The sequence below is a fragment of the Octopus bimaculoides genome, chromosome 27, assembly GCF_046866305.1.
Source record: "Octopus bimaculoides isolate indiv1 chromosome 27, ASM4686630v1, whole genome shotgun sequence".
In the NCBI taxonomy this organism is placed as follows: Eukaryota; Metazoa; Mollusca; class Cephalopoda; order Octopoda; family Octopodidae; genus Octopus; species Octopus bimaculoides.
This window is the reverse complement of record NC_142954.1, coordinates 1,078,642-1,086,141: the sequence shown is the minus strand read 5'-3', so window position 1 is coordinate 1,086,141 and position 7,500 is coordinate 1,078,642. Positions and strand designations below refer to the sequence as shown.

The 7,500-nt window shown below is 46.8% G+C and overlaps 1 long non-coding RNA gene across 1 annotated transcript in view; it reads left to right on the top strand.

Moving 5' to 3' along the window:
- The first annotated feature begins 4,918 nt into the window (after positions 1 to 4,918).
- The window catches only part of LOC149130778 (uncharacterized), a 5,025-nt gene continuing 2,443 nt past the window's right edge, over positions 4,919 to 7,500 (top strand). Inside the window, exon 1 of the long non-coding RNA XR_016238641.1 lies at positions 4,919 to 7,159. This is a non-coding gene — a long non-coding RNA (uncharacterized LOC149130778). The remainder of the gene's footprint in view (positions 7,160 to 7,500) is intronic.

The window sequence follows — 7,500 nt, the reverse complement described above, 5'->3', positions numbered from 1 at the left end:
TCTCGGTAACACTGCCAGGCCAGGGATCTCTGGAAGTTGTCCATAGGTCCCGGCCCGAAAGTCGTCCTGAACAGGCGGGTCAGGTATTCCTCGTCGACGCCCAGGTTCGCCCCGAGATCGTCGTCGTACCTGCCCTCCACTAATCCCCTATAGAATGACTTCGTTGTGATGCAGCCGCTCAAGGTCGACCCGGGACGGCAAAGTTGTTGCAGAGCAACGCGACACTCACGGTGCCATTCGCCATTCCTCGGCCTCTTTTTGATCCACGACTGCAGCTCGGTCATGGAGACGAGCTGCGGGAAAGCGTGTCGCACAAACGGCGACCACACCTGCTCACCGTCGTCTACGTAGAGCCGGAGATGTCGCAGTCTCAGCGCATGTCTGCGCATCATCAACCACGGCATGCCCAGCCCTCCTTTCAGCGGGTGTTGGCAACAAACGGATCGCCTCACCATCGGAACGCTTCCTTTCCACAAAAAGCGGAAGAGGATGCGCTCCATTTCGGTGATGGCGCGATCGGGACAAGGCACGACGGTCAGGCGGTATTCGATGACGGACGCGATGTACGCGTTCGCCACCTCCGCCCGACCTTTTAGGGACAGCTTCCTCTCGGACCATTGCCGGCAGAGAGTGGCCACCCTACTCGTTATCTCGTCCCAGTTCTTCTCCGTTTGCAGGTCCGGACCGAACCAGACTCCGAGCAACTTGACCGGACCGTCCGTCCAGCGTCCCACTACTGAGGCGCTGCCGGACGGTATGGGCTTGCTTCTCCAGGTGCCGAGCAGCAAACCCACCGACTTATCCCGGTTGATTTTCGCTCCCGTCACCGCTTCGTAGTCTTTCAGCGTCTCGCCGACAAGCTCGATGTGCTCGTGGCTAGACGCTATGACGGTGACGTCGTCCGCGTATGCCGACACGCTCGTCCCGCACCCCAGTTCTCGCGGGATGCCCCTCAGCGTCGCCAGCTTCCGCAGTAGTGGCTCGAGAGTCAATACGTACAGGAGCGGCGACAGGGGGCATCCCTGACGAACCGAACGTGCAATGTCGAAGGGTCCCGATAGACGTCCATTGACGCGAACAACCGAACGGATGCCTGTGTACAAGGCAGCCATCCAGCCGCGGAAAACGGGACCGAAGCCGGCCGCTTCGAGGACGGCCTCCAAGTATCGATGGTCTACCCTATCGAAAGCTTTCGATTGATCCAAATTGATCAGGGCCCCACCCATGCCAGGTTCCTTAACTACCCTCTCTATGATGTAGCGCATCAGATGGAGGTTGTCATGGATGCTCCGGCCCGGCACGGCGCACGTCTGCTCCGTGCCGACCAGTTTCTCGATGACAAACGCCAACCGCTTGGCTAACACCTTGGCCAAAATTTTCATGTCTGCATTGAGCAGAGTGATGGGCCTAAAGTTATCTATGGCGTCCCCCTTGTTTGGATCTTTCTTCAGCAGCGTTACCGCTCCTCGGCTCACAAAACCGGGAATGCTCCCGTTCTGCTGCCAGTTGCAGTACACGACCGCCAAGACTTCTCCAAACAAGTCTGGCATACAGTTGTAAAGCTCGTAGGGCAGACCATCCAAACCCGGAGATTTGTCCGTCGAGCAACCCGCCATCGCGTCCCTCACCTCCTCCGCCGTGATGACCCCTTCGCAGCACTCCGCCTCTCTTGCCGAGAGTCGTGGCAAGCTGTGCAGGTAGGCACTAAAGTCCACCCTGCCTTCTCGCTCGCCACTCCTCCCGAACAGTCGGGCAAAATGCCGCTGAAACGCCTCGCACATCTTGCTCGGCTCGAGCAATTCGCGCCCCTGTTCGTCTACCAGAGACCGGATGGTGGCTCTGTTACCCCGCTGCGCCTCCGCCACCCGGGCCTCTCGTGCGGCTCCAACACCTTCATTCCTCAGAGCACGCATCCTTGCCCTGACAGCACACCCTTCGTGTTTAGCATTGAAGTGTTGGTCGAGGGCCAACCTCGCCGCTAAAACGTCGGATGCGATGCCACTTCGCAATGCCTCTTCTAACTTTATCACTAGCTCCCCCTCTTCTCTGTTCCTCTCTACAGCTAGTGCCCTGCTATACCTTATTGCTTCCGCCCTCACTGCTCTCTTGAGGGCAAACCACCATTTGTTGTTGACGATGGCTCCCGTCAAAGCCCTCTTTACTAACGTGCTAATCCGGTCTCTGAAAACCTGTCTCGACGGGAAAGACGCGTTTAGTTTCCAGTAACCGGGACCCTGCCTATGTGCCTTATCTAAGTCTAGCGTACACGTCACAAGTTTGTGATCCGTGTAGCTGACTATGTGGAACTGTGGACATCCTAAACTATCTCTATCTCTTGTCCTACACACTATCCTATCTAGATACGATCTCGACGACCCAATGCGGTTGCTCCAAGTCCACGTTGGCACATTTGGGTGGTCGAGTCGGTACCTGTCAGACAACTGGAAGCGTCTGAGCAGGTCTATGAGGCCTTTGCATCCCCTTCTACTTTTGTCACTCCCCACGTAGTCTAGATGCGTGTCCAAGGTAGCATTCCAATCCCCCACTAAAAGTAAGGGACGAGACGTTCCCAGGAATACTTCTAGACGTCGAAAGAAGTCCGACCGACCTGTTAAAGGAGGCACATAAACTGCCAGCAACCGAAAAGCGCCTCCATCGCTGCCGTCCACATCTAGGACAACCAGTCTACCCTCCGGGTCCGTAAATATCGTCTTTACTTGGAGATCCAGACTCTTGCGAAAAAGAACCGCCGTGCCACTACCGCCCATCCTCGTCAGACAGGGAGAAAAATAAATGTTAAACTGTCCGCCAAACATGGACTTTAGGGCCCGCGGTTCATGGAGTCTGGTCTCACTAATGGCTATGATATCCAAATTGTGTGACTTGATGTCATTTAAGAGGTACCCTTGTTTCCAAGGGGACCCTAAGCCACGCACATTCACACAACCAATCTTCACCATGATTCTATTTATACGTGTGCTTTAAAGCACAAAACAAAAGAACAGAGTGTTACTTGCCGTTAGAAAGTTTTGTTTCCTCCTTGGATTTTTCACCAAGGAGGCTATTGTACAATTTCTTGCACAAATATTTCTGGAATCCCCCTACCGAGTTGGGGTAGAGGGATTTTATTGTGTTGTGTAATGCTGGTGTTACATGAATAATTTTAATGTGTTTTGGCGGTGTTGTACGTGGGTGGTTGTTGGTTTTGATATAGTTATTTGTGATGTTTGTTTTAGAGTTGATGTAATTCATCAACTCTGTGTTTGTACTGTCTATTGCTGTTAGCATTGTTTTTTTTATATTACTATTGGTGTTAGTAGTATTTTCGGGAGATGTGAATCTCCCTGCTTTGTTTGTGTTTGCATTTTGTTTTGTTTTCTTCTTACTGCGCTTCCTCTTTCCTTTCGTAGCTATTTTCCACTCCTCCCCACTCTCTTCATCGGATGATGGGAGATCTGAGGAGTCAGAAAGAGGTAACGGCAAATTTTGTGCGTCTGTGTGTGTTTCTGTGAATGTTTGTGTTGCTGTTTTTATTGATGTTGGCTCCTTGTTATTTATGTGTGGTGTATGTGATATGGGGGAGGGAGAGGCAGTCTTGGAATTTTCTTTTTTTTCTTCTGTTTTTGCAGTTTCTGTTGTCTTTTCTGTTGTGGTTATTGCTGATATTTCTGTTGTTGTTTTTTGCGTTGCTGGTGGTGTTGGTAGTAAGGTTTTTCTGTTGGGGGTATTTGGTAGTTGCTTCTGTTGTTGTTGTTGTTGTTGTTGTTGTTGTTTTTGTTTAGCGGCCAGAGGGCAGTCCTTTTTCAGATGTGCTTCGCTGTTGCATAGGTAACAGCGAGGTCGCCTGCCCTCTACCACCACATACAGCTTGTGGTCCTCTGCCAATCTAATGTTTGGAGGAATTTTCTGTGAAGCCTCCTCCGTGATGTGGAGAAGGATTTCCAGATTTTTCCCTCCCCAGTTCTTTTCCTCTCCGACCGTAATCTCCAAAATATTTGCCTCCTCCATTTCCAGGCACACGGCCGATATCAGCCATTGGGTGTCCACCTCCGATGGCACATTTTTTATCATAACTTTGGTCACTCTCTGTCCTAGATAACTCGGTATCATTACCAAGTCATCTGTGCGGAGAGAGAGTGTCGAAAATTGTTTAGCTAAATTTTCATCCAGAAACCTTACTTGCACCGTTCCGAATTTCCTTCCCCAGGTGACATGATTCTGATAAGGCCAAATTTTTCTAAGACAAACTTCAATTTTATCTGTGCTAACATTTTCTACACGTCTGGTTTTTGTGTTTACCAGTTTATAAATGATGCACTTTTTGTTTTTCATTTCTATAATATCTTTTGGGATGTTAATTCTGACATCATCTCCTTCTTTCGTAAGAAGGGATTTTGTGTCTTTTATTTGTTTTTGTGTGAATGTCACTGTTGTTCTTTTTTCCTTTAGAGCATTTGCGAAATTTGTTTTTGTTGTGCTGGCGGACATGTTCTTCTGGATATTTTTGTTTATGTTGGTGTATGTACTGCCTGGTTCAAAGGTGGTGGTAGTGGCAGCAGAGTTTGTTGAACAGGTGATGGTGTCATTGCTGACGGCCGATAACTTTACTTCCTTGTTGTTGCTGTTGTTGTTGTTGTTGTCGTTGTTGCTGTTGTTGTTGTTGTTGTTGTTGTCGTTGGTGGTGATGATGGCGTCAGCAGCAGTGGTGCTTACGTCAGAGACATTTGTGACGGTTTTCACGCATGGTTTTGTAACCTTGGTTACAGTTTTGTTTTTGTTGTTGGTGTTGGTGGTGTTGGTGGTGGTGGTGGTGGTGGTGAGAGGGCTTTTAGTAGCTGTACTCACAGTCTTTGTGACGTTTATAGCAACTGCGTTCCTGTCACTGCATGCGCACGCGCTATTCTGTTCTTTTTTCTCTTCTGGCATCTGAAGCCTCGGGAAATGCTTGTCAAAAGAACAAGACAAGCGTTCCAAAATTATGTTTCTCGACATTTTTCAAATGTCAAGAAGGAAATTTTTGTATTTTGCTAGGGCCGAAACTGCCCCTGGGGGTCAATTCCTGCCCTTGAAAATACACACAAATGAAGCCTAGGTGCTTCGCAACAAAATTATTAAAAAATTCCAACAAAATGTGGACAGTAAAAGGTCAAATAAACGTTTACCTTCGCAGCCGATGTGACAGCACGTCCGTGAGAAGAGATAGATAGATAGATAGATAGATAGATAGATGGATGGATGGATGGATGGATGGATGGATGGATGGAGAAATGCGGATACTCATTTATGCTTAAATCCATGCTTCTGTACATGCGTATGTCTCTCTGTATGTTGGTGATCTTTTTCTCCCAACTCATCAATGTTGTGATACGCAACACTTGTTAATCTCCCCCGAGAACGCCGCAACCAAAGAGTTTTGAACGGAGACTAAATACATGACCATCACTAAAGATAAAAGCCACCGATTGGTTCCAACGATGACATACAACACAAGAAGTTCTGTGACTTCCAAGTACGTTGTGTTCTACGTCGCTGACGATGTGAAAGACTTCCTCACTCGCAAGGGACGAGTTTCCAGTCTCTGCTCCAAGCCTCCAAACTTCCGCCTGTCAAGTATTACAAAGTCGAAACAGTTTGCTTTCGCCAGAGCATGTTTACCAAGCATCTTTTTGTCTCTGTGGAGTTGAAAATTGGACAATGAAGAAAGGGCTTCGAGATCGCCCCAATACAGAACCGGATTAAAACCCAAAGAGGCTCCAAGCACTTAAAGGACTATGGTGTTCCCATAGGTTCAGTCATGGCTGTGTGGTAAGAGGCTTACTTCCCAGTCACATGGTTCAGGGTTCAGTTCCACTATGTAGCACCTTGGGAAACTGTCTTCTACTATAGCCTCGGGCCGACCAAAGCCTCGTGAGTAAATTTGGTAGACGGAAACTGAAAGAATCCCGCTAATCAATATTTAATATTTCTAGGGCAGCGAACCGGCAGAACCGATAACACTCCGAACAAAATGCTTAGCGGTCAGTATGTTCTGAGTTCAAATTTTAGCAAGGTCGGCTTTGCCTTTCATCCTTTCGGGATCGATAAATTAAGTACCAGTTGCGTATTGGGGTCGATCTAATCGATTGACTCCCCCCCCCCCAACACACACACAAAATTTCGGGCCTTATGCCTAGAGTAGGAAAGAATAAAATAAGTACCAGTGACACACTGGGGTCGATGTAATCGACTCCTCCCACCCACGAAATTGCTGGCCTTGTGTCGAAATTTGAAATCAATATTAAGTATTTCTCGAACGAAGATTCCAACTATTATTCAAATATGCAAATAAGAAGGTCGTATCAAAGAGAAGTGCCGAGGAGGTTTGCGAAGCGGAGAAGAAATCAAAAACCAAAATTCATACAAACCTCAGCAAACGAAAAGGGCCATATATCTTTAAGAATGCTGTTCAACATGCTTTTTAGGTGGGGGTTGAGCATTTTAATGTGAGGTTGTCAAAACTAAGTGTTGATAAATGGCTGAAAAATCTCCATTACACATTCAAGAGGAGGAATGAGAATTCTGAAAGAGCTTCAACTTCGGAGAACATAACATGGAGGATAAATTACGATGGAGAATTTCTAAACAGAAAAGTCTGGGAGGAATTTTTATTTTTTAATTATGATTTATAGCGACATCGTATTTCGTTATGCATCCATAATATACTACAGAGTATGTTAAACGTTTTTAGAAGTCAATAGTGTGTTCTTCTGTGTTAGCAGTGCTGTTACATTGTTTGTTAAGGTTATCTCTACAGATTTTCGATAGAAATTATGGCCAGCACTGATTTTTGTTGTTACGTTTTCACAAGTTCTAAATACGGAAAATGGAAAACAGACATTGTCCTTTGAGGACAGCACACGGATTGCATACCCTGAATTATAAATATATTATTTGTGCCATTGGCAAAGATGGAGAAATCTACGACAAACAAAGAAACGGTGCCTTCAATTCTTCAAGCTTTTATGACTTTATCGACAAATTTCTTCATTACAGACAACTGCGGTATCCAACCTCCTGGGTTGACGACGTTGGTGGTGGTGGTGGTAGCGGTCCATACATCAGTAACATGGCGGTGGTGATGATGATGATGATGACGACGATGATGACGATGCTACTGTTGGTAATGATGATGATGATGATGGTAATATTGGTGGTGGTGGTGGTGGTGGTGGTGATAGGGGGGATAAATATGGTGGGGGCTGATGGCAGCGTTGATTTTATTTTTCATAGGACGATTGGATAGAACCCCTTTACGTATTTTGAGGAGGAGGAAGATAGAGAGAGGATAACATTAGAAGAGGAGGATGGTTTGAAAAATACAGAGATGATCTATTTGTGTGTGTATGTGTATTTATATGTTTATATATATATGCGTGTGTGTGTGTATGCATGTATGTGTATGTATATTTATAGGTATACGTGTGTATATATGTATATATGTTTGCCTGCACGTGTGTGTGT